Here is a 27,253-nt window from a genome sequence, read left to right as displayed (position 1 = left end):
GTTGTTAAAAATTATCCATGAGCAAACACCTCTTCAATAATAATTATTCCCAGGACAGAATATGTACATACATGAGCACATTAGGTGGGGGTGTAAAAGAAAAAAGTTAATGTTGCATTAATCATCCAAATGAAGTAATACTATTACTTTTATGTCATTTATTAAAACCAGACCATAAAGTATAAATTATTAAACAGAATTACGTTGCCATTTTACACTTAAATCTCTTTCTTTACATTTTACTGTAAACAAACACAATTTAAATGTTTGTTTATTTAGCATGCATCAATATTTCTAGAGGCCTTTTAAAACTGCTCTCAAAATTAAACCAGTAATAATTACTAAATGATGCTTTAAATGGCCAATAAATTCCACCTTAGAAACTCATCTCCCTGCACTTCAAGTAATACTGGGTTGACATACATTATCTAAATTTTCAGCAACCCTGTGAAGAGAGATTACTTCCACTTTACAGAGGAGGACAGGAAGATCCAGACATGTTGAGTGACTTGCCCAAGTCGTACATGTCCAGTTTGGGACTCAAACTCAAGTCTTCTAGCTCAAAGTCCTGGACCTGCTACTCTCAAGGCCCCCGCACTGCACAATTCCAGAGGCATCACTTTCTCTACACACCAGCCCCCTTTCTCTTTTCCATGTCGTCATTTCTTTATGGCACCACTTCCTTCAGGTTATAGTATAGTGGTTTACCAATGTGTCTACCATATTCTATCAGACTTTCATCTCTCTGGAGTCTGAAGTATTCTCAGTTATCTCAGTGTTTTCCACAGGACCTCACATGTCACTCACAAAGTGCTTTTGGAATTGGGGCAGGGATGTTGCAGTTGCAGAGTGTGTCATGTGAGGCTCTCTTCCTGGTGCCAAAATGTTAGAGCAAAAAAATGTGAAAATTTTAGTCAATTATCTGGATGCTTTTCTCATAAACTTCCATTTGGCAGTAGACACATGGATGCATCTTTCATCTTTGAACAGTGAGATTAATGATGTGTGGTAGCATCTTTACTGTTATCAAAGTTGTCTTCATTGCTGTGTAGACTAGGATGTCTTCATGATGTCCAATTAATTATTTAAGAATGCCTATTGAACAATTTCAGGGAGAGGACTTGAAGTTGACTTTGGATAAATTCCATTTTCTCCTTAGTAATGGAGTTGATCCCCCTTTATGGACCCATCCTGATATAATTGCTGATTTCTGTAATTTAGCAATAAAAGATAGTCTACGAAACAGGTTATCAATAGTGTGCCCAAATGGCAAAGTCATTATGAATTTAAGTTATAAATTAAATCCTGGACATTTCAAGGTACTTAGGTCTAAAAATTGTTTTATATTTAAGACTTTCTTGAATATATATATTGATATATATGTCTCATATACATATATGAAACTCTGAGAGCCTACATATTCTTAGAAGCCAAGAGCAAACTAAACCTACTCAAGAGTTCCTCCTCATATATATATATATATATCTATATATATCTATATATATTTTCAAGAGAGTCCTAAATATAAATATATAAATATATATTTATTTATATATCTCAGATATATGTGTCTCATATATATGAGACATATATATCATATGTAATATGATAAAACTGAATACTATATATACATATCATATATAACTGAATACTATATACATAGTATATATATACTATATATATATACTAACTGAATATTATATATATAGTATTCAGTTATATCATACAACTGAAGTTTCAGATTCATCTTTCCTGCAGAATGCAAAGCAATGTGAGGGCATCAGCATAATGTGTTGCATAGATGGCCCATCTGCCAAGTATTTCTCTTTTTGGCACCTCAAGAACAGAAAATTCACTGGAGATTAATTGAAAATCTGTATGTCTTGTGTCTGCTATATATTATTTGAGCCTGTATGTTCATTTAATTAAAATTTCATAAAGCCTAAGATTATTCTCTCTCCCTAGACTACGAAAAACATACTATCTGCTGAATTCAATGTCACTATAATTGTATCTCCTCTACCAATAATAATGCTTTATATTCTTTGGGTTTTAGACAAGCATTAATGTGAACTTTCTCCCCAGATATTTTTACAGCACCATATAACACAATTAACAAGCTAAATTTTATAGCAGTCTTAAAAGAAGGTAGGAACTGCTAGACACAAGAGAAAGTGATGTTTCTGGATGAGATCAGATGGAAGACCAGGAGTTAATGCAATGTCTGTGACTCCAGTATCTGCAGATCTCAGTACCAGCTCCAATTGGTATTGACCTGGTAAAAATACAACCTCCTAAAATCCTAAATGGCCTTTGGAGAAGAGAAAGTTGTTAGCAGCTCTCTAATCTGCAGAAATGGAATTCTAATTGCTTGAAACTAATTGGGACTGAGGAACTGAGCATTTCTCTGGAGTTCTTTGGTTGAAACTGGACAGCTGAGAAGCTACATTTGTTTGGGTTCTTTGTATATAACCCTACAAGATGGATGCCTCAGATGAGCATTGCCCATTAAACAGTCCTGGTTACGGTGTGCTGAACATGAGGGCTGCAGGTGAGGAGGAGCTCTTGAGTAGGTTCAGTTCGCTCTTGGCTTCTAAGAATATGTAGACTCTCAGAGTTTCATCATACATTTTATTCCTGGTTTCATTCACTTTTCTTCTCTTCTCCTCTTCCTACCTTTGTCAAACTTTCATTCTATATGGTCCCTTGAGGTACAGAGTAACATATAGGAGGGAAATATGCTTAGCATGACAAAGGTCAGGTTGAGTATAGATGGGTAAAAGGGAACTATTTTGTTTTTGTTTTGTACTCCACCCTGAGTCATGCAAATGTCTAACAGAGCCTTCTGAACACAGGCTTCCTTCTGAACACACACTTCCTTCAGGCAGAAAACTCTCCCAGATAATAGAGGCAGAGCGTGGGAATCTGAAAGGAATAAGCCATATGAAGAAATGTACACTTGACAATCTTGGGTCTATCTCAAGAAGGAGAACATATATCAATGCTTACTAAGTGTTAGGTGCTACACTAAGCCCCTCACGGGCATTACATCATGCATCTCTCACACCAACGTTCTCAAAGGAAGTGTTATTTGTATCCTCATTATACAGATGAGAAAACATAATTAGAAAGGTTAAGCTATGCAGCCATGTTGCTCTGAACTTGCTGTCTAAGTTCTTAACCCCTCTGCTATACTGGCTGGTTGTAGGCCTCTTTGACTTTGTTTTTTGTGACCTGGCACTCATCCCCAGGTTCTCCCATTTAGTGGTCTCCCAACACTACTGAAATTCTGGCACAGTGTTTTATTTACCATGCTATCTCTACTGCTCAGATCTAGCTTTATGGCAACCAGCTCCTTCAAGGCTGCAGGGGATATCTGGGGGCTTGCAGACCAAGCATCTCTTCCCCTTCACTTTCCAATGAAAGTGAAGGGAATCACTTCTTCTCCAACGAGTATAGGCTAGTGGAATGATTAATAAAGCAGCTCTTTTTTTCCTTTAGCTGAAACGTGGGAAAAAGACCCAACTAGGCACACGAGCCCTCTCTCCTTGGAATTAGCACATAAAGCAGAAAACATAACACCCAAAAATGATGGAGTCCCAATGACAGCGATTTATCCCTACCATGTAGATTTCAAGAGATCTTTGGGTTTTGCTTGTTTCAAAGACGGGTTCTTCAGTTTTCCACTCTGTGCTGTGAGTTACCCCATATCATACCTTTATAATTTTTTTAAGGTAGTTGACTCAATATTCATTGTTTAAAGGAAAAGAACTTCAAGTGAAACAGGTTCAGCAGTAAAAGCCCTGGAAACTTCAGTCATACTATTTGAGTACTTTTTAAGTTTCAACAAGGTAAGCCAAGCCATTCATGTGTGTCTTCTTCTCCTGCAGTGTTCATATTGAGGCTGAGCAAGGTAAGCTAGGAAAAAAGCTTTTTCACTAATCAATTCTCTCTGGGAAATGGGCAAACTGAAGGTAAAACATGCAGGAAAGGCATTCAAGATGCCAAGATATAAGATATGAGAAAACACAACTGAGAGAAAATGAAGTTCTAGAGAAAGAATCAAAGGTGAGAAATCCATATTTAGGTGCATATGTCTTCCATAAAACAGCTTCTCTGGCACAGTCATCACTGATATGTATGCCCTGTTCAGTGACATTACTAATGCTATGCTGTGTGACACTTATAATCTTGTGCAAGTTGACTGGCCTAATCCATCAGAAATGACACATCAAAAATGGACCCATCAGCTTGAGTAATTGAAACAGAAGCAGCTCTTTGAAATTTCATTTTTAAATGAGCTTTGAGAATGTTAATAAACTTGATTACCAATGGTGAAATAAAATTTCTTTTTAAAATATTGCTCTTTTCTGTCTCCATTGAAAGCCTGGTACTCAGCAAACCAAACATTCAGAGTCAGTGATAAAGTCCCAGACAGACTGGTTGCTTCTTTGTTCAGTCTCATTGAATTCACATACCTTAGATCACACTCTTCCAAGAAATTATCTTAATTTCATATTTTGAAATTTTGATATTTAACACATTCATCTAGCTCTTTTCTTCTGCCAGCCACTCCCCTTTTGGAGAAGAGAATTACCGGGATAAGCATGAAGCTATTCGCCCTGAACAATTTATCCTTCTTTTAAGTCCATTGTGCAACACCTGTAACAGTTTCACTCCTTTCAGTGTCCTCCCTGGCTTTTTGCTAAAATGCAGTTAACTGTTGTCTGTGCTCTGTTTGAGCTGCAAAGTCAACGTGGGTATAATGGTTATGCCTGCATTTTGTCTCCTCAAGCCTAGCTCAACTGAGATCGCTGCAGGTATAGCTTTGTACAACTCTGGGACCATTCTAGGGTAAGGCAGACAGTATATGGAAGTAGAAGGAAGCTGGGTTTAATTTTGGCTGCATGGCCACTGATGGGCGCTCTGGACATGTGCAAGCATATCGTGCCATGGTGTTTTCTTGACCCAGCCATGTGAGCTCATCCTGACTAGCTGCTCCTCTGCCTAAGTACTGTATATATTTTTAAGCTGGATATCTAAGTTCCTGCTATAACAACAAAGCTGTCCTCACAGCCTCAGCCCACTTGGCTGAGACTTGGCCTTCTGTCTTGTCTCTCTTTTCAGAGATGACTTTTTTAAATCCCTAGTCACCAGATTTGGAGCAGGACTGTTTCTGCTCTGAATAGCTCAGTCTACTCACAGTCTTTGCACCCTCTGCTGCCTGATTTCAAGGCTCATGCATTGTCTGCACCTCTGCGGTTCTGCCCTGCCAACTGAATTGGACCTTTTAATGCTGATAGCAGACCCCTCAGATTAACCAAAACTGGATGCCGACCCTCAGAGGGCAGCTCCACGTTCCAATCCAATATATTAGCTCCAGACTCATCAATATGCAGTCTCTCCCCACATTTTCCCACAGCACAAACATTTTAAACAATTTTAGCATACCTGTATTAGTCTGTTTGCATGTTGCTGATAAAGACATTCCCAAAACTGGGAAGAAAAGAGGTTTAATTGAACTTACAGTTCCACACGGTTGGGGAGGCCTCAGAATCATGGTTGGAGGCAAAAGACACTGCTTACATGGCAGTGGCAAGAGAAAACGCGAGAGAAACAAAAACAGAAGCCCCTTATGAACCCATCAGATCTCGTGAGACTTATTCACTATCACAAGAATAGCACAGGAAAGACTGGCCCCCATGATTCAGTTACCTTCCCCTGGGTCCCTCCCACAACATGTGGGAATTCTGGGGATACAATTCAAGTTGAGATTTGGGTGGCGACACAGCCAAACCATATCATTCCACCCCTGGCCCCTCCAAATCTCATGTCGTCACATTTCAAAACCAAGCATGCCTTTCCAACAGTCCCCCAAGTCTTAACTCATTTCAGCATTAATCCCAAAAGTCCATAGTCCAAAGTCTCATCTGAGAAAAGGCAAGTCCCTTTCACCTATGAGCCTGTAAAATCAAAAACAAGCTCGTTATTTCCTAGACATAATGGGGGTGCAGGTATTGGGTAAATACAGCTGTTTCAAATGGGAGAAATTGGCCAAAACAAAGGAGTTACAGGGCCCATGCAAGTCCAAAATCCAGTGGGACAGTCAAATTTTAAAGCTCCAAAATGATATCTTTTGACTCCAGGTCTCACATCCAGGTCACACTGATGCACGAGGTGGGTTCCCATGGTTTTGAGCAGCTCTGCCCCTGTGGGTTTGCAAGGTACAGCCTCCCTCCTGGCTGCTTTCACAGGCTGGCATTGAGTGTCTGTGGCTTTTCCAGGTACATGGTGTAAGCTGTCAGTGGATCTACCATTCTGGGGTCTGAAAGATGGTGGCCTTCTTCTCACCGCTCCACAAGGCAGTGCCCCAATAGGTGTTCTGTGTGGGGGCTCTGACCCCACATTTCCCTTCCGCATTGCCCTAGCAGATGTTCTCCATGAGGGCCCCACTCCTGCAGCAAAGTTTTGCCTGGGCATCCAGGCATTTCCATACATCTTCTGAAATCTAGGTAGAAGTTCCCAAACCTCAATTCTTGACTTCTGTGCACTCTCAGGCTCAACACCATGTGGAAGCTGCCAAGGTTTGGGGCTTCCACCCTCTAAAGCCACAGCCTGAGCTGTACATTGGCCCCTTTCAGCCATGGCTGGAGCTGTTGGGACACAGGGCACCAAGTCCCTAGGCTGCACACAGCACGGGGACCCAGGGCCCAGCCCATGAAACCACTTTTTCCTCCTGTGACTCTGGGCCTGTGATGGGAGGGGCTGCTGTGAAGGTCTCTGACATGACCTGGAGACAATCCCCGTGGTCTTGGAAATTAACATTAGGCTCCTTGCTACTTATGCGAATTTCTGCAGCTGGCTTGAATTTCTCCCCAGAAAATGGGTTTTCCTTTTCTATCGCATAGTCAGGCTGCAAATTATCCAAACATTTATCCTTTGCTTCCCTTGTAAAACTGAATGTCTTTAACAGCACCCAAGTCACCTCTTGAATGCTTTGCTGCTTAGAAATTTTTTTCCACCAGATACCCTAAATCATCTCTTTCAAGTTCAAAGTTCCACAAATCTCTAGGGCAGGAGCAAAATGCTGCCAGTCTCTTTGCTAAACATAACAAGAGTCACCTTTGTTCCAGTTCCCAACAAGTTCCTCATCTCCATCTGTGACCACCTCAGCATGGACCTTATAGTTCCTATCACTATCAGCATTTTTGTCGAAGCCATTCAACAAGTCTCTAGGAAGTTCCAAACTTTCCCACATTTTCCTGTCTTCTTCTGAGACCTCCAAACTGTTCCAACCAGTGCCTGTCACCCAAAGTCACTTCCATATCTTCAGTTATTTTTTCAGCAATGCCCCACTCTACTGGCACCAATTTACTGTATTAGTCCTTTTTCATGCTACTGATAGAGACATACCAGAGACTGGTAAGAAAAAGAGGTTTAGTTGGATTTAAAGTTCCACATGGTTGGGGAGGCCTCAGAATCAAGGTTAGGAGGTGAAAGGCACTTCTTATATGTCAGTGGCAAGAGAAAATGAGAGAGAAACAAAAGCAGGAACCCCTTATAAACCCATCAGATCTCATGAGACTTATTCACTAACCCAAGAATAGCATGGGAAAGACCGGCCCCCATGATTCAATTACATCCTCCTGGGTCTGTCCCACAACACGTGGAAATTTTGGGAGATACATTTCAAGTTGAGATTTGGGTGGGGATACAGTCAAACCATATCAATACATTATAGCCAAGTCCCACCCTGAGTTATGTTGGGTTCTTGTGCATCAGATCATGCATCAGAGAGAATCATGTATTTCATAAGTGTTCCAGAAAAGTTGTTCAGAGTATCTGTACAGAAAATTCCAGATTACAATGATCAAAAGCACCCTAAAAACAGAAAAGCACAAATCTTGTAAAATAAGTGTTATAAATTACATTTTACAGGTGAGAAAAATGAGGCTCTCTGGAGTTACACAGCTGTTACTCAATTATATTTATGTGTTGTGGATTTGAACACAGGGTCTCTGATTCCAAATCTCCAAATTCTTCTGCACTATGTTGCCTCTTTGTGAAGTGGCATTGGTATAGGAGTTAAGAAGCAATCACTTAGGCAGATAGTAAGAGTATGGGAGTCCTCGGTAAGGCTTTTCTTTTTAATGAAAAGCAGCCCCAAATAATTTTCTAACAAATAACAGCCTGTAAAGTCGACCTGCAGACATACACAGGCAAGCCAGGAGCTTGCACGAATGAATGCCACCAGCGACTAGGGACTAGACATCCTCAAGATGGCGACTCCATCTTCCCTTCTCTGTCAGCCACTTGTACAGTAAGGAGCAGACAAGATGGTGCAGGCCAAAGAGAGAGTTCATTTGCATAATAAGATTAGGGTGGGTTGACCAACCTTCCCCACACACTATGTAAACGTCACACCTGATCAAACCAATCTGTGGACTCTATGTAAATCAGACACCATCATCTCAAGCCGGACTATAAAATCCGGCACATCCACTGCCAGCCAGTCTTTGCACTCGGGTGACACCTCTATAGAGAGAGAGCTGTTTTGCTTTCTCTTTTCTTCTGCCTATTAAACCTCTGCTCCTAAACTCCTTGTGTGTGTCCGTGTCCTAATTTTTCCTGGTGCTAGACTACGAACCCCTGGTATATACCCCAGACAGTGTAGCCGCTTCAGCATCTTAGGCTGCAGCATTCTATGAGTTACTTCCATCTTTCAGACATGCCCCATGATCCAGAATTATCCTGCTATGAGTCTCAACATCTTCATTCAAAGAACCATCACTTTATAAATTAAGGAACAAACATTAGTGCTCCTGCAGTTAAACCCTCTCATTTTACTGATGAAAACACCACCACCACCAACAACAAACTGAACCTCTAAGAGGTACAGTGATTTCTCCATGAAAATGAGCTAATTCATAGCAGGATCAGGACTGAATCCTATTTCCTGATTTCTAGTTCAGGGCTTTTTCTATTGATCCCAATTTTTCTGTCCAATTATAAGGATCACTTAGGAAAATTTGTCACATAAGTTAATGTGATATATAAACCAAAAGAGAACTGCTGATGATTTCTGTTTGACAGACACTCACAGGAATATCTGCAGTTGAGACAAGTCTTAGGAAAGATTGACAGGAGCCACTGGACTCAGAACTTTATCTTTTTCCCATCCTTCATTCCACTAAAGCAATAGTAAAAAAAATTTTGAAAGTGTAAACCCATGAGGGCAAATAAAACAAAAGAGGAAACAATAGTGGACATGAGATTTTAATAAGAGTTTAGAAGATGGAAAGCAGACAGCTGGAAGAATTGCAAAAACGGAGTACTTTCGTAATGGGATATCCATGACAAGCACACTCATTCATCAAAAAGCATCATAATGATTCAGAAATAGAGGCACCAGGGACCATAGAGCACTAGAGTAAGGGATGAGCTGAATCTGAGACATTTGGTTAAAAGGCTCTAGGGGTAGTCAGAACCCCAGCTCCCCACCTCTACTCTATGAAACCAGGTGAATGCCATCTTCCCAGCAGGGGAAGATGGGCTTGTTTATACTCTGGGGAAATTTGGCCAGAGATCTTTTTAACTTAGAGAACAGGCAGGCGTAACGACCCAGCCTGAAAACAGAGGAATTAGTTAAAAGTCTGAATGTTGAAAAGTGAAATCCCAAGTTCACTTCCCTTGACAGCCTTCCAGAATATCTGTGAAAAGCTTACACCTCACCAATTCTCTCAGGCAGAGGCAGATTGTTTTCTGCAAAAACTGGGGACTTTCAGGGAAAAGACTTACAGATAATATGCTGGGGTCCCTCAAGGAAGAATCAGTTTTCCATTAGACCTCTCAATGAAGTCCGCTGTTTGGCAAGTTCCATCTCTGCACCCAGAGTTTTAAATCTGTATTTAAATGCTTCACTTTTAAATAAGAACAGTCAAGTGGGAACAGGTCTTATTGGAAATATGCAGCATGGAAGACAGAAGAAAACAAATAGGAAAAAAAAATAACCTGACTTGCAAAAGATATACGGAAGACTAAGTACAGATATCTCTATGAAAAGATTCTACAAACAAATATGAAAAGATAAAGCATTGTGTTTTGGAGCTCAGCCTCGTGGAGGAGCCAAGAACATGATATGGATTGGCAATTTGTAGAACACACATGTGAAAACGGCCGGCAAATGAAAGAATGTTCAATTTTAATAGTGATTGGGAAATGTTATTGAAGACACTAAAAATGCTTCTTAAGGCTGAGATTGGAGGATTGTTTGAGTCCAGGAGTTCAAGATTGCAATGAACACTTGCACACCTGCCACTGCACTCCATCCAGAGCAACAGAATGAGACCCCATCTCTTACATCAAAAACAAAATAAACTTCTTAACTGATGCATTTAAAAAAGATCTAGACTGGCAAAAATTTAATAAGATTGATAATCTCCAATACTGACAGGGGTATGAGGAATTGCGATCCCAAATACACAAGGATATAAATACAAGGGTGCCCATGGATAACTAACTTGTTGTAATGGGGAAAAGTTGGAAAAAAACTCAATATTCATTGATGGGGAAATAAGGTAGGTTAATTTTGTATAACATTATATAGCTGTTAAAAGAATAAAAAAGATATGTATGATTCATGGAGGAATGCCCACAATACATTACTGAATTAAAAAGTTATGTCAAAAAACTGTATTTATAGCATTATGACATTTTTTCAAAAGCAAAAACACTATCAAACAGTTTATATTTAAACACTCACACACACACATTGTACACAGAGAAAAATGACTGGAGAATTAACATATTATTAATAGTAGTATGGGAATGGTAGTCACGGGGAAGGCATTTGCTTTTCATTTTGTCCTCGAGTATTTTTGAACTTATTTTTTACATGCATGCATTAATCATTTACTTTTAAACAATTCTTTTAAGTTTAATCCATGTGCACAACTATCAAATAGTGTTAGTGTGTAGGTTAGAACCGTGCCTAGCTCAAAGTAGCAATCAATAGTTACTATCTGAACAAATGATTTCTAAAAATCATTACTGTTTGTAAATAATTCAAACTTCTGCTCAAAAAGCCATTGTTTTTGAACCTTTTACTAAGACATTTTCTTATAAAAATTGCTAGCTTAATCTGGTTTTCTTGTGGCTTGTAAAAGCACTTTAATTCAGAGTTTGGTAATACACACCTAACTGTGTAAGCAGCATCTTTAAAACCAAGAGACTAATAGGAGTGCAATAGCAAAAAAGCTTTAATTGCTGCAGAACCAGTGGCAGGAGAAGGAAACTGTCAGTTTTCACACCTCAGTGAAGGCTGTGCAAGGGTCTTGCAGGTTCAGATGTACGTGGTCAAGTGATAAATGGCAGGCTCTGGATTCGGTTGTGGTCTGAGCTCAGCATGGGGGCAGGAAACAAACAGTGCCTTCAGCACTTGTCTGACACCATCCCTGGCAGGAAACAACTCCAGAAGGAGCTATGCACAGTCAATGATTTTCCTTTTCAGCCCTGTCTATCCTACAGCAGCTGGAGTAGCTGCTCTAGGAGGCTGTAATTGATAGCTTTGATTTACTGAAGAAAAATAACTGTGGGCAGTTATCTAGTCCAGGGACAAGCCCTTCTGAATGTGAAAACGGTGCCCTCTCAGTAACAAGGGACTGTTATTGATCTTTAAACTGTCATTTCTGCTGTGAACCAACCTCGACCAAGTATGGGCTTCCGTCTGTGTATTCCTGTTCCTGATTTAGTCCCAGAACACTTTGGAAACTTACCGGGTCTGCATATCAGCTTAATATGCCCACCAAATGCACTTTCTTTCATGGTCTCCCGTATGGACTGTGATTCCATTTGGGTTGTATGATTTTGCAATTGTGATTTGTTGTTTTGTATTGTTTTCAAGTTGTGTCAAGCATGCGCATATAGTTTCCCACCTTAGAGACAATTTGTCAGAGGAAAGAAAGAAACTGTATTAAAGACAAGCAAAATGTTTCCTTTCTAAAACTCTTTTCACTGAATAACTCTGCCACTTCTCAGGAGTGTGAGTTTTGTTTTCATTTGTGTTTGTGAAGTAGAGAAAATATATTTGAAGGCACAGGCAAAGGAACTCGCCACAACCTTCAATTTTTTGAAAATCGTGTAATTTACATTAAATTTCTTAAAATTTTGCATTCGTTTCTATTATCTGTTTTTATTTGAATACAAAATTAATAATTAAAATTATTTAATGCAGAACTAAATAGGTCCTCCAGGAAGAGGGAGATTTCTCTTCCGTGGCTTCTGATTTTATGCCCAGGCAGTATTGAGACAGCCAGGTGGGAGGGGGTCCTCAGAGAAACTCCAGCCAGGTTGCCCACTGAGATGGAGCCTTATGAAGTTTACGATGTTTGTAGCAGGGAGGAGTCTGGCTCCTCCTCTTCCTGTGTGGAGCCTGGGATTAGAACAGTGGGCGTGAAGTGCTCTAGAAGGGACTCTGACCTAGCAAAAGTCCCTGTTTCCCCCTTTTCTTCCTCTTCACCCAATAAAACCCTGTCTCACTCATCATTCAAATTGTCTGTGAGCCTGAATTTTCATGGCCATGGGACAAAGCACCCCATCTTTAGCTGAATTAAGGAAAAGTCCTGCAACAGTGTGACCTAGAATGTGCACAATCCTGGAGATCTGGAGAAGCCAACAACATCCCTAATAGGAAAGCATTAACATGTTCATTTTAGTAACAAACAGAACCCCAGGAGTATTTCCCGAGTTCATGGACTAACACCTAACTCCAGATACAGCCATTCCCACAAGACCATGCTATAGAAATTCTCTTCTATTAATTTTGTTTCTTCTCTTTCATCTCTCTTAGCTTTACACTAAATACAGTGTTTTTTTATATTAAGTATAACATGTGTTTAAAAATTATTAAATGGTAAGTTCTCTGGTAACTTACTTATTTTTTAAGAGCAGAGAAAGGGGTGGGATAAAGCAAAGGCTTCATCAAAAACCCTATACAAAATTTTGGGAAGTGTGTAGTTACAGACCCCATACTGGGGCTGCATTCTTTCTCGCTGACATTTTTGGCAGGGTGACTGAGTGGCAAATCACCAGATCCAAGTTCTAACTTGTAATGACACCAAATAATTTCCTGTGCATGGGGAGTCATAAACTCTCTTATACCCTTCTATCACGCATATTATTAAGGAAGTGAGGGCTGAAATCAGTGATCTTTGAAGTCTCCACACTGTTGTTTTACTCCAGTGGAAGATTCAATTGAGGATGGAGAAAATTCACACCTCCTAGCCTGGCCTTTTCATAATATTGCTTGGGCTGATTCAAGGGACAGTGCACTTTTTTTCAGCTAATGTTTTTACTTCACAGTAACACTATGATATGTATTCTATATTTTATTTTCTTCTTTCAATTTGTCTTGATGTCTACTGCTCTACTATAACTGTTTAAATGGAGAACAAGATTAGTTCATCTTTCACGAAGCTTCCAAATGCTGGCAGGCCCATGTCTACTCTTTGGCTCCAGCTTCCCTCGACTGTCAGCTGCTCTGGCCATGCAGCAATCTTCATTCCCAGCTGCAGCAAGAGACCCAGTGGAGTGCTGGCCTGGCTCAGATGCAACCTACAGTGTTATTTTTATAATCTGGAAGTCCTAGGCAAAGAAAGCAACTCTTCTTCCATCAGTTATTAGCTATCCCCTACTGTCCAAGATCCTGGAAGTAATCACCTTCCCTACAGACTCAGAAGGCAGCAAAGTCTAATCTCTTGACCTTGCTATTCAGCTTCCTTAACTGTAGGGAAGGTGATTACAAAGGACCAACCATTTAATTAGCTTCTGGGGCCTACAGCTTGCAGTTTTACATTTCTCTTTCTCGTGATTGAATATTTTATTTAGTACTTTTTGGTAGAGCAAACACTGAGCGACTGCTAGCATTTCCTGGTGAATGATATGGGATTGGCTTTCAAGACTTATTTATTTATTTTACAAGAAGGAGGTAAAAACTAATAGAAGTTTATCTGTTTTTACAAATGCAGAAAATTTCTAGGAAGCATTATTAAGCTATCCAGTTCTATGCATTTTAGGTTTGGGTGCACACTATCGAATTGTAATAATTAATTAGGCTCAGGAACAGCCATCTTTGGTTATGCTTTCTAAATCCTTTAGCTAAACTCTATTAATCAATATTCACTTAAAAGTGTGGTGTGCTCCTCAACCCCATCCTTTCCCTTTCCCTAGCAATGTCCAATTATTTCAGGTGGAGGTAACTTTATTTTCCTAAATATCTTTAGTGTAAGTTTACTTATAAATTCATCAAATATTTATTTAACAGTAATGGCAAGATATTTGAACATCTTATCAAAAAAGATCAATCAAATATAAATAAGAATATGAAAAGATTTTTAACATGACTAGTCTTCAGGGAAATGCAAACTAAAACCATAATGAGGTACTACTGGATACCTATTAGAATAACTTTAAAAAATGACTATCTCAAGTACATGAAAGGATGCAGAGTAACTTAAACTCTAATACATTGCTTTTGGAAAACATCCAGCATCTTATTAAGTTAATCATATGCTGATAATATGACCCGGTGCTTCTATTCTTAGGTATTTGCCCAAATGAAATAAAAATTATGTTGGCACAAACATATGGATGATTTATTTTCCATCAAACTAGAAACAACTCTAATATCTTTCCACTGAGGCCTGGATAAATGCTGGTATATTTGTACCATGGAATATCACTAAGGAAAAAACAGAAATGTACCAGAGTACTGATACAACTACAATAAGGATGAACTTCAAACACACTATGATAAATGAAAGAAGCCAGACTCGAAGGGTTACATACTGTGTGTATGTGGTTGCCAGGGGCTGGAGTTGTGAGATTGACTACAAAAGGGCAACATGAAGAAATTTAGGGGGTGATGGAGCTGTTCTATATCTTGATTGTGGTAGTGGTTACATTATGATATACAATTTTCAAAATTCACAAACAAGGTGAATTTTATTGTATGTAAATTACTCTTTAACAATAAAAGCAAAAATTACTGAACACCTGCTATGTGCTGTTGTTCCAGAAGTGAAAAGACAGACCAGGTTCTTGCTTCCTACGATCTTATATCCTTGTTCTGTGTTCACTCTTCTGTGTCCACTGTCAGCACTAAAGTCTATGTTCTTTTCGTCTCTTGCCTGCTCTAACCTTCTAAATTGATCCCCTTGTCTCCCAACTCTCCTCTTCTCCAATCCATTTTCAATAATGCTACCAAATGAATCTTTTTATGATGTCAATTTGATTATGCATCTTCCATGTGGCAGTGGATAGTTTCTATGACTTGTAGCCTTTTAGCTTCTTTGAAATACCTTTTCTGTGCTTGGAATTTCTCACATCATGGTTTCCTAGATAGAAGCTAGAAATTCACTTTCCAGTCTCCCTTGAAGCTATGGTGCTGGCATACGACCTGGGCCAATCTGAAGAATATGAGCATGACTTTGATTAGAAAAAAAGCAATGGGAGGAAGGAGGTGCTGTGTGGAATTCATTTCTGTTGAGGGTGACAGGAATGGCTTTCTTAGAGTACTGGTGGAGGTTTTGCTGACTAGTGCCCAGGGTCTTGATGTGACTGCTAAAGTATGTGCTCAGTGGTCTTTGCTGGAGCCTCTAAGTCTGAACTCACAGTCTCTGCCAGAGTGTCTCTGAACTACTTAATATTCTTTAATAAATTCTTCTTTTTCTCCTTAAGCTAGAGTGGTTATTATTTTTCACTTACTTTGCCTCTGAATCTCAATGGATACACCTGTGTATAAGCCTTCAAAGACTTCCCATCACCTTAGGAAAAAAATCAGTACTTTTAACTATGGCATCTAAGGCCTTCAACATAGAGTTCATACATACTTTCCAGTTTAAACTGTTCTCAATGTGCTCTATGTTTTAGTCATCCTAAACTTGCTGTTTGTCCAACACTTCATTCTCATTTATACCTTCATGCCTTTGCAGATGATGTTCCCTTTGTTTAGTATAAGTTTTCCTCTTTTCTCACCACTTTGTAACCCTCTCTTCATGTTGTCCTTATTTACCCTTCAATTCCATTCAAAATCTATCTCAAATACCACGAGCTCAAATGTCCTTTGTGAAGCCTTCCTTGATAGCCTTACCATGGTCCCAGTACCCAGGAGCTGTTTGCTTCCTCCTGTATCTGAGAACTTCTTGTATTGTATTATGATGTTTTGTTCATTTAGTCATTCATTCAATAATAATTATTGAGCAAATACCATGTGCCAGGCACAGAGCTAAAATCTGAATGATAAGTAGGAGTTAATTAGGTAAAAATGGAGTAGAGTGTGTTCCCACAGAGATCAGCATGGAAAGTGGGCAGGCAGCTCATGAAGAGTGTGAGCCTCCAAGTGAGTGAGTATGCCCCCTTCAGTCTTCTGCAAGTCCTTTGAGGCAGGAGCCCAGTTTTACTCACCTTTGTGCCTCTAGTGAAGCCAATCAGGCATGGAGTTGACATTCAATGAAGGGTTATTGAATTAATAAATAAATCACCAGATCATGTCTCTCCCTAAAACATTTATTTGATGCTTGAACCAGAGGAGATAATTTAGGCTTAATTTCCTGTGCGTCAAATCATTGTTAGGACATAAGAAATACCTTTAATTAGCAAACAAAGTCTCCCACTTCCTCACACTAATAATCCAGTGTTGCATTGATGTAATAGATGCAGATCAACTTCAAAAGTGTTTTCTTGGATAATTATTTGGGTGTCATCGGTTTACTTATCTTTAAAGCCTATTAACACACCAGATATCTCCAATCTGCTTTTTCATGTGATTCTGTCATCATCGCAACCTCACAAGTCAACTCTCTGATGTGTCTTAACATTATAGCTTGGGCAAAAAGAGGGAAAATAGTTTTCTGATCATTACACAGAAAATCAGTGTCACAATAAGAGCCATTTCTTCCCAGACCTTTCTTTCATGGCCAAGGGTCATCTTTTAATAAAAGAGGTATTAAATGAGGCAAGAGCTTCATGTTTAAGTCAATCTGTGTGCAGTAAGTGTCGATACCTCCTTTAGCCCTATATCCATAGGATACAGAACAGTCGCTTCCTGGCGAGGGTGAAACTGGAGGCACCAAGCTTCAATGTCATCCACAGGGCTTGGAATGTAAATGCATGTCATTGCTGCTTTGGATAGTTTTGAAACCCTCTCCTACCATCAGATAGCAATGTCTTTCCTTTGATTTGGTACCAAAGTTAAGCTGAATTTTAATCACCTCCTTAACGCTTAACTTCACAGAGAAACAGACTGAGTATTAGGGATATCTTTCTGATGTTTTCAGTGAACCAGAGGCACAGACTTTGCTGTCATCTTCAGCCAAGGACAAATTGTAATTGGCAAGGCTGGCAAATTGCTTCTTCTTATTGGAAACTGCCATTGGCACATTAGATTGAAAATAAGATCCTTCCTGTATGGATGTGATGTGGTTCTTCACCATGCAGCTGTAAGTGAAAAGTTGTTTTTCTAAACTAATGTTTATAGAGGTAATTCAGTTTGTGATACTAAGGGATATAAATTTGGGATATTACTGAGAATGATTCAGCTTTCATTTTTTACTTGAACTTCTGCAGTTGCCCTTTTTTCTTCCTCCTTAAACGTGTGATGGTACATCTGTCTTGTTAGGAACATGCTCAGAGGATAAAAATGAACAGTCTTCCTTAAGAGGAAAGTGAGAATTGAAAGGAGGAATATGCCATTATCACAAACATTGCCCCTAGATGACAGACATGGGACTTCATATTGACACCATTAATCATGGTGGGGCCCTGTGGCTGTCTGCTACACAGCTCTCAACTAGACTTACTTTGATATGTCCAAGAGGCTCATTTTTGGATGTTAAAGGTGGTTGGCTCTGTGCTCTGATTTAGTGGAGCCTCGGGGCAATGGGAGTCTCTTTCCTAGCCTGAATACAAGGCACCCAGACTATTTTCTAATTAATAAGCAAGGTGTTAACAAGCTTCTGAAACAGAATATAAAATGTTCTTCAGGTGCAATCAACATTGTACTCACTCCTAGCTAAATAAATAAATAAATAAATAAAGGGCTAACTTTAATAAGACAGAGATGTTAAAACTTGAAAATCTATTTTTTATAGTCCTATTGATCCTTTCAGAACTCCTTACTGTCTTTTACATCTGTACCAGAGAAAAGCTTTATAAACAGCCATTGTGATACAGCAAAAACAGTAAAATTTGGAAGCAGTTGGCTGTGCAAATCAGGCTCTACTAAGATGAGACAAAATTGTGTGGTTAATGGACTTTTGCCATGGCACTTGGTGTTCATCAAAATCTAAGGAAAATTTTGTCCTCAAAGGAAATATGAAAAGTTAAAGTCAGCATTCAGATGTCTTAATAGTGCCACCCTAAGACCTTGGGTTCCAGTTTCTTTAACTATGCCCTCCTAATCAGTGGGCTTTGAAGTCAGTATGCTGGGCTTTCCATCAGGGCCTCACCACTTACTGTTATGTAGCTTTCAGCAAGTTATTTGACTTCAATTGCTTTATCTCTAAAATGGGGATAATAGCAGTATGGTATGGTTTGGCTCTGTGTCCCCATCCAAATGTCATCTTGTAGCTCCCATAATTCCCACATGTTGTGGGAGGGACCCAGTGAAGGATGACTGAATTATGTGGGTGGGTCTTTCCTATACTGTTCTTGTGCTAGTAAATGGGTCTCACGAGATCTAATAGTTTTATAAAACGGGAGTTGCTCTGCACAAACTCTCTCTTTGCCTGCACCTATCCATGTAAGATGTGACTTGCTCCTCCTTGCCCTCCACCATGATTGTGAGGCCTCTCCAGCCATGTGAAACTGTAAGTCCGGTTAAACCTCTTTCTTTTGTAAATTGCCCAGTTTTGAGTACGTCTTTATCGGTAGCATGAAAATGGGCTAATACACAGCATCTACCTCATTTTTGTGAGGATGAAATAATACTTGCTAAATACTTAACACATAGTGCCTGGCTTATGATAAGGACTCAATAATAGTGACTATTTTCTTGATCTTGTAACATCTGTACAAGTAGTAAATTCATACCTCTAAGCTCCAGTCCTATGGCTAGGATTTGGTTTAGCGATCAGTCTTCCCGATGTCAAGAGCTACCTATCTGATGTTCCTGAAGTGTTTTGGGGAATCAGGTGGTAACTGGACTCACTGCCTGTCACTGTAATTGAATGCTATCTATAGGCCAAAGGAGCCTGAAAAAGCACTCAGGAATTAACTCACTGTGAGACAAATGCTTTGTGTGTGTATGTGTATGAGGAAGAAGCAAGTGGGGGATTAAATTCCTGAAAGATGTGAAATTGCACGGTTAATAACTTTGGGCATCTTTGTGGTCAGGTATTGATTATTTTAGTCAAAGGCAAAGCATTATTGATAGAATCATCTAAAGTATGAACTTGTTAGTCTTGAGGGTACATGCAGAGATACTAATACCAATTCAATAAGTACAGAAAGCGTTGAAGGTTTATCTGTGCGATCTGCTCATGAATTACATAAGCATTTACTGTAGATATCAGCCTGAATGGAGCACTGTAATTATTTGCTAACATGGCTGATTAATGATGAGCTCCTTGAGAGAAGGAACATAGCTTATTTGCTTTTGAATTCCTGATATTGGCCTAGTACCTGGCATATAGTAGGTGCTCAATAAATGTTGGCCAAATGAATAAAAGAGTGAATAAATGAAGCCTGAGAGAAAAAATTCTTTATAAGTCAGATGGGGGCTGCGTGGTGTAAAGTTTTGTTTTATTCTTGGGTGAACTCATCCTCCCATCCCTACCCTTGAGGAATCCAGATCAAAGCAAGGCTTTCTGTCTTTGACGTTTCTATTCTCTTGGGAAGCAATCAACTTTGATTTTCTGAGCAGAGATAATCTTCTGATTTGGAAGTAAGTCATATAACAAACCTGGAAATGGAATAAATTTATACAAAAGTCTGGAATACCATTATATCATTGTTAGTTATACCTTATCCAGTATTGTGGGTGAGATCGTGTTTCATTCTGGTGGTGATTAATCCACTGAGTCAAAGATTGGAATGCTTGCCACAAATGGTATGGCTGGATCCATCTGTCATTCTTTAGAGTCGTCAACTCATTTTTAAGTAAATAATTATTCTTAGCATGGATGTGTAAGATTAAGTGAGTATGTGGAAGTGCCTGAATTTCAGAATTAATGGAACAGAATTTCTTCAAGAAAGAAATTATAGGCAGGATGCCAACACTTGTGAGCAACAGTTAAAGAAGTGGAAGCTCTTTTTGCTATTGATGAGGTGATTCTGGACAGTGAATCAGTGGTTCTTCCATGTTACATTGTCGAGGAGACAGTTATAGACATATTTTTCTACATAAGCATCTTAAATTGCCTGAATCTTTCTTTTTAATGTTGAAACAATTATGCTAACGAACTAATCTGAAATTGCACAGAACTTTCTGACTCTCAGAAAGTTTCCATGTCTTCTAGAAATGTAGGTACTTCAGGAACTCTGTGCTAGATCTGAGATCATAATGAGAGCCACTTCCAATAGAGTGTGCTGATACAGATCACAGAGATACAATTAGGATTTACAAATGCATAATTGTATAAAAAGTCATGGACAATGAGCTGGAAAATTTTCCATGTATTTCTCCTTGTGAGATCATGTAGCTTTCTTTGTTCTTTTCGAGATTAAGTTAAAACTTAATGACAACCTTAACTTATTGGAACTGGTACAATAATTCAGAGATCAAGAGCAAGGGGTATTTTTAAAGGATTATGATTACATTCAAAACCTGTAATTTTCTACCTCTCTTCTTTGTGGTAATGAAAAATTATAATCCTGAAACCCTGTTGGAGAGGTAAGCCCTGTCTGGATACACCTGTGCTTCACAATTTGAACTGTTCTCTCATCTGCAAAATGAGAGAGCTGGACTAGATGATTAGCTAATATCCTTAGGTCTAACATCCTAAGGATGCAGGATTTTATGTCCCATGAAGTTTCATTTCTGGGAATATCCAAAGAACAGATGCTCACAACAAGAAAAACATGCATTGGCGTGATGGTGATATATTCACCTGCATAGGACCAAGAAGTCTTTAATTAAAGGATTGATTGATTTAGAATAAGACAATATTCTTTCATTAGGTGAGTCCTTTTTGTTGCCTCTGGTGTTCCTGATAGTACATTGGCAATTGTGCTGGGCAAGTAATGCTGACACAGTCAATGTTTCCTTCGAACATTTCAAAGGAAAGTACCTTGAAGTTCTTCTCTCTTTTTCCACCCTCAAGCTCCTGCCATCTCTATTCCTACTATGTCGTTTCCTGATTGACTTTTCTGGAAACCAGAGCCTCCCATTCCAGCGTTATAGACCTATTCCTCACCATGAGTATATTGTAACTTTTATAGCTCAAGTCCATTCATTTTAAATCACAATGTCATAAAACCCAAAGGTTGGAAGTTAATAGAGAGATCACCTGTAGTAATACCTTAATTCTTTGAGTGTTCCTGTTTAATCATGGCATGTGGATCAGGGATCCAGATGCAGATGCCTCCCCAGCTGAACTAGCAAATACTCCATCCCCAGCTCTCTCTTCAGACTGGGCCTAGGCAGCCAACCAGAGAATCGGCCTAGATATTGTGTAGATAAGTGAATCTCTCCCACAGAGTCAGAGGGGACTGCAGCTCTTGGGGATCCATCTTGTATCCCCCTCTCAGAGAAGGATTCGAAATTGGGCTGGAACAGGAAGAAGGAAGTCTACTGAGTAATAACCTGAGAACTTCAGTCAAGCCTTGGGAAGAAGGTAGACTTGAGCTACACAGAAATTTGCATTAAAAATTATCCAAAATGGCTCTCCTGTGCAAATAAGCCATTCAGTTGTTTAATAAGACATTTTAGACAAGAAGATGATGGATAAAATATAGATATTACTGCCCCAAGGTATTGATTTTACTTAAAATGACAAAGCCTAAAAATTTAGTGACAGTATCCTATGAAGAGGAAATATAAACTCTGAGTATCTTTTTAGAAGATAGAAACAAAGCACGCTATTTTCAGTTGTAGACTCTTGGTTATGATTTCCTGAGTAGTAGATAACATATAGCCAGAATGTGTTGGCAAGCTTTCCTAAGTGAGGCAATATGTACATATAGTTTTAATGTGTTTGAACATAAACACAAGTGTACGGAAGATGGAAAAAGAAAATAGAGCAGGCACCACTTCTAGCCATGTTTTCCTTTTCTTGCTGCAAAGAAAAATAATGTTATTTTATAAAATAAAACAGAATCTAATTATGCATATAATTTTTTATAAAGTAGTAAAATGCAATATTTATAATGATGATGAAGATATACATGTCAAAGTGTAGTCAAACATGACAGCCATTAAATGCCTGGCTGGAGAAAGATCATTAATTACACAGGACATTAGATGCAGTTGAATTGAGAAGGATTATTGGTCAAGTCAACAAAATTATTTTCGAGGCTAGATTCATGTTATTATACCCGTGAATAGAATCAGGGTGTACATTTTCAGTCACATTCAGATTTTAGGCACCACCAGGCTCAGACCTTCCCTCCTGGGCCCATGATCACTGGCTTTGCCTTTTTAAAGGGACATTCTCATGGTTACTGAGGCTTTTGGGAGTGTGAACTGTCAAAATGGTTACTGATGCTTAAAAACAAAGAGCTCCCAGAGGCTTGTTAAGTAGGAGAGCTGATAGCGTAGGAACAAGAAAAATGAAAAAGCAAGGGTAGATAGATGGCAGGAAGGGCCCCAATTTTTTATCTTGGGCTCTAGGGCAGGACTTCCCTTTCTTGGAAACGATTGGCTAGAACAAAGCAATCTTCCAGTTCTAGGAGCCCTAGAAGAATAATGAGCTGAGTGAGTACTAGCGGGCCAAGAGTAATATTATTAACTAAAATGTATTGCATGCTTATTCTACGCTAAGCACTGTATACACAACTCATCTAATCGTGATAAAGTAAATATTAGTATTTTGCCTATTTTACATATCAGGCCTTGAGAGGTTAGGTGACTTGCTCAAGGTTGCGCAGTTAGGAAGTAAACTTCGGGTGACTCACCATCTCCGTTTGCCTGTGACTGAGGAATTTCAGGGGATCCTGGACTTTTTGGTGCTGAAACAAGGACAGTCTTAGGCAAACCAGGATAGTTGGTCACCCTAAAAGTGATGGTACTGGGACTCAAACTCAGAGCCAGAGATATTAATCCTCATGCTAGTTGTTGCCTTCCCAAGGCAGGGATTAAAGTTCACACAACAAAGCAATGGGTCGGAGAGGGGCTTGTCTAAGGTTCAACTTCAATGTTGCCCAGAACAACCAGCAGTAAGCTTAATATTGAATCACCTTCTAAATAAGGGAAGAATGGCCCCAGAACTTCAGAAGGCAAAGGGCTGAGTTTGTAGGTCTGAGTCAAGAAACTACAGCTATAGAGGAGGCTCCTGAGAGCAGAAATTCCTGCCGGTGTGATTGGGAAATCAGGAACATCTGGAAGCAACAGTAATATTAATGCTTATGATTTACACCAAACATTACTTTGAAACTTATACAATACTAGATAACAATAATAATAGATGATGATAAAAACCAATGGATATTGAAATGCCCTTTTGCAGGGTTCTATATGCTGGGAGTTGCCCTGGCGGGTGGCCCTACTGTGCTAAAAAACCCAGGAGACAGGAGCTGCTGGGTTGATGCTTATTAGGTTCAGTGTGACGGTCCAGCACCCTTAGCTGCTGTAGAATAGAGCCTGGACAGGAGACAGTCCCAGAGTTTGTTTTATATCCATTCTTGAATTCTTTTTACTGCTTTGTTTGTTTGAGGCCTTGAGGCAGTATGGCAGAAATTGCACAGGATTTGGGTTCAGATAGTTTTGTCTTTGAATATTGATTCTGGCTGTATGCCTTGGGAAATTGAGCTAACACTCATTAACCTCATTTTTTCATTTGTAAAATGGGGATTAAAATCAATAGAGATATCTCAGTCCATTCGGGCACCTGTAACAGAATACTATAGACTGGGTGGTTTATAAGCAAGAAAAATTTATTTCTCACAGTTCTGGAGTCTGGGAAGTCCAAGATTGAGGTGCAAGAAGATTCGGTGTCTGGCGAGGGCCTGCTCCCTCATAGACGGTGTCTTCTAGCTGCATCCTCACAAGGTGGAAGGGGCAAATAAGCTCCCCTGTGCCTTTTTTGTTAGGGATGCTAATTCCATTCATAAGGGCTCTGCCCCATGACTTAATCTCCTCCCAAAGGCCCCACCTCCTGAAAACATCACAATGGGCTTAGGATTTCAATATACGAATTTGGGGGGAACATAAACATTCACACCATAGCACAGGGTTATTTTAAAGATTAGAAATAATGTATGTTAAGTGCCTAGCATGTACGAGGCATCCAACAAGTAGGGGCTGCTACATTGCTACAGGCCCCAGACACGGAATTCAAAATGGAGACTTCAAATCTTCATTTCTTAAAATTAAAACTATTTCCCAGCATTGGATTTATCATTTTAGCTTGAGGCTGACACCTTGTGGAATTCTCTGATAATTATGAACTTATTTCATGGTCTGTGTACAATAATAAATCCTTTCTGGAAGCTGAAACAACAATGTAGATTTAAGTAAATATACTAGCTATTTAAGTCAGAGAAAACAGGCAAAGCCTAAACAGAGTAACTCATTTTTTGAAACCATTTTGGGAGATTAATTTTAGTCTTTAATTTTAATTTATTATTATTACATTTTTTTGCTGTTTTCCCAGGAAGAATGTTAATTCAGAATTTTAAGTCTCCCCCCTCCCCTTGCCTAAATTATTTACCTCCTAAATTTTATTCAAAGCCTGATTAAGTCTTTCTTTTCCATTTGCTTTCCTTGACCAGTTGTGCATGCAATGCCTGCCCATCTGAGGACTCCCATATCACAGGCAAGAGTAGAGACATATTTCGTGGAGCCCAATACAAAATGAAAACATGGGATCCTTTGTTTAAAAATCATTAAGAATTTCAAGATGGCAGCAGCAGAGCATTAAACCAAAGGGTCTTGTCTGTCTCTTATTAATTGCTTTTTAAAATAATTATCTATTTAGTTATAAATTGTTTGCTAGCAGAAACATAATATTTTTTATTCATTCATACCTTTTTTCTCTCTTTTTTTATTATACTTTAAGTTCTAGTTTCTGAGATAACTTTTCTCTTTCTCAAAACTCCTCCCTTAAAAATATTATGCAGAAATTCTACTTAGGTCACATTTCTATATAGAGAAGTCTAGAGAAGACACTGGTTTCTGGGGAGGTGCTAAGTGATGGGAAACCTGCCTGGAAGTTGTATCAAAATAACAAGCATTCTATTTTTACTTATATTTGTATGGCTATTTGGGTGAGGCTTTAGGAGTTACTGATGTAGATTGTGGAAAGGGTAATTATCCACAAACAACTCCTTGTGCAAACTCACATTCATCCATGTAGAGCCCAGCCTTTATCTTGAACTGCATTGATCTAGATGCTTTTTGGATTTAGACTTCATGGGAGAGAATTAAAAACCAGCTCTTGGGAGAGACACTGGTGATGGAAACTGCTCAATAGATGCATTGACCTTGGTTCATAATGACCACTTAATTTGTATCAAAATTACTTAGGATTTCAATAGAATCACTTGTCACGGTGCTTAGACACACAGCAAGTGCTAAAGAACTATTAATGGAAATAAGGCTCTCAAATAGTTAATCATGATTGTTTGGTCAATTGAGAAGCTGAGTGTTTTTGATCTTGGCTATTCTCCAGCCCAGTGCTGGCAGGCATTTATAGTGAGAAAACCTGGCTCTGTGGCTAAAAACAGATAATTTTAAATGGTGGCATTCACCTTTCTCTCCTCTGTTTTCCCTCAATTCTAGCTTATGCTCCTATAACTCTGACCTGCTTATAGCTCCCTGGATACATCAATTTCTTTCTCCCTTCCAGGCCTTTGCCTAGGTTGCCTGCTCTCCTTGAGCTGCCATTGCACAGTCTCATCCTCCTGGCCCACACCTGCTCATCCTTTGAGACCTAGCATGAGCATCATAGCCTCATCTTCATAATTATTGTCAACAAAAGGAAACAAACCACTTAGTAATTTTCTCTTCATATGTACTACTGGGATAATACACTTTTCTATTAGTTTGCAATTTTAGAACTGTTCTTGTAATTTCTTCTGCTGCGTTGTAGAAATAATATTTAAAAAATGGAAAATGTGATGATTTTGACAGGGACTAAAATGAATTCATGCGATTTTAGATTTCCAAGAATCAAATTAACTGTACAATGAGAGAGTTTTATTAAACGTCTTTGAAGATCTCTTCCAACTACAAACTGTGGTTCTGAGTTCACTTGAAGTTTCCTCAAATGATCTAAGTTTATGTAGAAAGTTTTTATGCTGTGGTCCTTGTTTAATTTTCTATACATTTATTTAACTATACCAAGACTTAAAGTGTATTATTTGCACACTGGGAACCATAACTATCTGTGAGAGGAGGTGCAGTGAGATGCATGCTGACAAAGAGGGTATCTTTAACATGGCCATTAACATGCCTACCCACAGGACTTCTACAGGCATCAAAACAAATCGCCAGGAGCAGGTGAAAATGCATTTATAACACAGTCCAGTCAAAGCCTTCCCGAGAGTACCATAAATTAAGACAAGTACCTTTGCCTTATGGAGGTCCAAGGTGGCTGCAAAGACTCAGTACGACGAGGACAAGAGGTAATTTACGGTTTTAAAAGCAGTCTTTTATGTATATTTGTATAACCTGTTTCATACACATAAAAGACTGCCTTAACTTATTTTTAAAAACAAGGTGGCACATCCAAAATAGTTTACTGCAGATAGCTTTGTGAAAGCTGTTTATAGAGATTTTGGCAGGGTGAAAGTTTTTTTTGTTTTGTTTTTTTTTTTTGAGATGGAGTCTTGCTCTGTCGCCCAGGCTGGAGTGCAGTGACATGATCTTGGCTGACTGCAAGCTCTGCCTCCCGGATTCACGCCATTCTTCTGCCTCAGCCTCCTGAGTAGCTGGGACTACAGGCGCCTGTCACCACGCCCAGCTAATTTTTTTATTTTTAGTAGAGATGGGGTTTCACCATGTTAGCCAGGATGGTCTCGATCTCCTGACCTCCTGATGTGCCCACCCCAGCCTCCCAAAGTGCTGGGACACAGGCGTGAGCCACTGTGCCCAGCTGGT

At 39.2% G+C, this 27,253-nt stretch overlaps 1 long non-coding RNA gene across 1 annotated transcript in view; it reads right to left on the bottom strand.

The window, feature by feature from the left end:
- Positions 1–11,241: 11,241 nt before the first annotated feature.
- Positions 11,242–27,253, bottom strand: part of LOC129033949 (uncharacterized) — a 38,005-nt gene continuing 21,993 nt past the window's right edge. The window contains exons 2-3 of the long non-coding RNA XR_008501716.1: positions 11,775–11,933; positions 11,242–11,453 (exon numbers count right to left, since the gene is read on the bottom strand). This is a non-coding gene — a long non-coding RNA (uncharacterized LOC129033949). The remainder of the gene's footprint in view (positions 11,454–11,774; positions 11,934–27,253) is intronic.

This window comes from Pongo pygmaeus, chromosome 2, assembly GCF_028885625.2.
Source record: "Pongo pygmaeus isolate AG05252 chromosome 2, NHGRI_mPonPyg2-v2.0_pri, whole genome shotgun sequence".
NCBI lineage: Eukaryota > Metazoa > Chordata > Mammalia > Primates > Hominidae > Pongo > Pongo pygmaeus.
Note: the sequence above shows the minus strand (reverse complement) of the source record. Positions and strands in the feature narration are given on the sequence as shown.